Source organism: Myotis lucifugus, unplaced genomic scaffold (genome assembly GCF_000147115.1).
Source record: "Myotis lucifugus unplaced genomic scaffold, Myoluc2.0 scaffold_291, whole genome shotgun sequence".
In the NCBI taxonomy this organism is placed as follows: domain Eukaryota; kingdom Metazoa; phylum Chordata; class Mammalia; order Chiroptera; family Vespertilionidae; genus Myotis; species Myotis lucifugus.
This window is the reverse complement of record NW_005871339.1, coordinates 25,451-28,533: the sequence shown is the minus strand read 5'-3', so window position 1 is coordinate 28,533 and position 3,083 is coordinate 25,451.

Below are 3,083 nucleotides of genomic sequence, written 5' to 3'. Positions count from 1 at the left end.
GCCCAGGAGGTAAAGGGATGGTGGTATACACCGGACAAGGAGCTCATACTGCCAGACTGGCTTGGAGTCACAGTGTTAGAACGCATGCACTGATCCACCCACCTGGGGGCCCGGAAATTAAAGGACTTAATCCAGCATGCCAGGATCAGGATTCACCAACAAGACTCCAAAATAAATCAGATAGTAGCCTCCCTGTAGGACCTGCCAACTCACAAACACAAGAGCTGGGTCAGGTGGAGAAGGAACCAGGCTCAGGGGTACCAAACCGGGAGCACAATGGGAGGTCGATTTCACTGAAGTTAAACCAGGGAAGTATGGGTATAAATATCTTTTAGTGTTCATAGATACCTTCTCTGGCTGGGTAGAGGCATACCCAACCAAGCATGAAACAGCTCAGACGGTGGCCAAGAAGCTGCTGGAAGGCATCTTATGGTTTTCCTGCTATGATAGGATCCAACAACGGATCAGCCTTTATTTTGCAGGTAACACAGGCACTAGCCAAGGTCATAGGGGCAGACTGGAAATTACATTGTGCTTATAGGCCCCAGAGTTCAGGGCAAGTAGAAAGAATGAATAGAACTCTAAAAAAGACCCTTATCAAATTAACCATGGAGACTGGCGGGGACTGGGTGGCTCTCCTTCCATATGCCCTTTACCGGGTGAGAAACTCCCCCTACACCCTGGGTCTTACTCCCTACGAGATCATGTTTGGCAGACCACCCCCTATTGTTCCTAACCTTAAAGCTGAACTCCTCGCTGAGTTTGAAAATCAAGAAATATCTTTTCTCTTAAGAAGGCTCCAGAGGGCACACGAGGACATTTGGCCTCGCCTCTGTGCCATCTACGAGGCTGGCCCAACCCCGACGCCTCATCAGTACAGACCGGGAGACTGGGTGTTCGTCAAAAGGCACTGCTGGGAGACCCTTGAGCCACGTTGGACGGGCCCCTACATCGTCGTGCTGACTACACCCACCGCTCTCAAGGTAGACGGCGTCGAGACCTGGGTCCATCACACCCACGTCCACCCAACTGACCCCTCTGCAGTCCAGGAGAACTTCATCACGAGATGGAGCATCCATCAGGACCAGCGCAACCCGCTCAAGCTCAAGCTACGGCGCGTATGACCCGCCTGATGTTGGTAACTCTGTTAACTCTGTTCGCTGTCACCCACTCTGCCAGGAGTCCTCACATTCCTTACAATCTTACCTGGCAGATCATAGACACCAGTTTGGGGACCGCACTTAATCAGACTTTCCAGTTGCACCCTAAAGACACTTGGTATCCGGACCTCTACATAGACCTTCTTACCCTCTTTCCCAACATAATAACTGCACATACTTATGAAGATTTTGATGGGCCTACCCTCTTGGGGCCCAAGAACTTTAGACAGTTCCGTTTCTATGTCTGCCCTGGGCACTCACGGGGCCGCATCCAGGACTCATGCGGGAGAATGGGGGACTATTTCTGCGCCTCATGGTCGTGTGTCTCGACCGGGCACATTTGGTGGACTCCCCCGAGAGCTGATGACCTAATAACCATGACACGGCTGGAGGCCCCACCTTGCCCTGAGGGATTCGGGAGGTATCTTTGTAACCCCATACGAATATCCTTCACGGAACAAGGGAAAAGGGCAACAAAATGGGACGCTGGAAAAACTTGGGGAATCAGACTTTACAACAGGGTGGGAGACCCGGGAATGCTATTTACTCTCTGAGTGCAGGCAGCACCCCCTCACCAGCAGACTCCCGTAGGAATAGGACCTAACCAAATACTGGCCCCATGACCTGCTCCCACCCGGGCGCGGATCCCAGCCTCCCAGCCCTCTGCATCCCCTGTTTCTGCCGGGGCGCCTCCCACCCCGAGTCACTCCCTACCGTCTAATGCAGACCTCCTGTGGAACACGGTTGAAGGAGTGTATCGCGTTCTGAACACTTCTAGGCCCAACCTAACTGAGTCTTGCTGGCTCTGTCTAGATGCCAAACCACCATACTATGAGGGTATCGCAACTAAGGGCAATTATACAGCAGCCTCGACTACCAGCTCCTGCAGGTGGCAGCAAACTGCTGCAAGGCTGACCCTCCAGGTGGTGACAGGGCAAGGAACTTGTATAGGCAACGTCCCCTCTGAACAGTCACATCTCTGTAATGAAACTCTAGCTACCCCTAAAGTGGAAGCATATCTTTTGCCCCCTGAGAATGCATGGTGGGCCTGTTCCAGTGGCCTCGCTCCTTAGTCCTTAATTCCCAAAAAGAGGGTTTCTGCGTACTTGTGCAGTTAATTCCTAAGCTAATATATCACTCGGGAGAAGGAGTTTTTAACAGAATAGACGCCATTAACCCCCGAAGCAAAAGGGAGCCTATTGCTGCCCTAACTGTGGCAGCTCTCTTGGGACTAGGACTAGCAGGAGCCGGAACTGGAATATCCTTGCTTGTCATACAAGACAAGAACTATGGAGCCCTGAGAGCAGCCATTGACTTAGACATAGAAAGAATTGAGAAATCCATCACCCATCTGCAAGAATCCCTTACTTCCTTGTCTGAAGTAGTACTCCAAAACAGAAGAGGTCTAGACCTGCTATTCATGCAGCAAGGGGGCCTATGTGCAGCTCTAGGGGAGGAATGCTGTTTCCATGTTGATCACTCAGGAGTTGTAAAAGAATCCATGGCCCTTATAAGGGAAGGACTGCAGAAGCGAAAGCTAGAGAGAGAGCAGTCTCAGTCTTGGTATGAATCCTTGTTTAACTGGTCCCCATGGTTAACTACTCTTGTCTCCGCCCTCGTCAGACCCCTTGTAATCCTCCTAATGTTGCTAACTTTCGGCCCTTGTATTATTAACAAATTAGTCCAATTTGTCAAGGAACGCATAGGGATAGTTCAGTTAATGGTCTTGCAATCTCAATACCGGCCTCTAGCAACAGAGGACGAGATAGAATCGCAGCCCGTCTCATGATTGAGCCGGGAGTTCCAAGACAAGGGGGGAATGAAAGAACAAAGCAGAACTGACGATCCCCATACTTGTAGAGCTGGGTCTTCAGCCTGACCGCCCCGCCCCCCCCTGGAATGACCACAGGAATGCCAGAAATG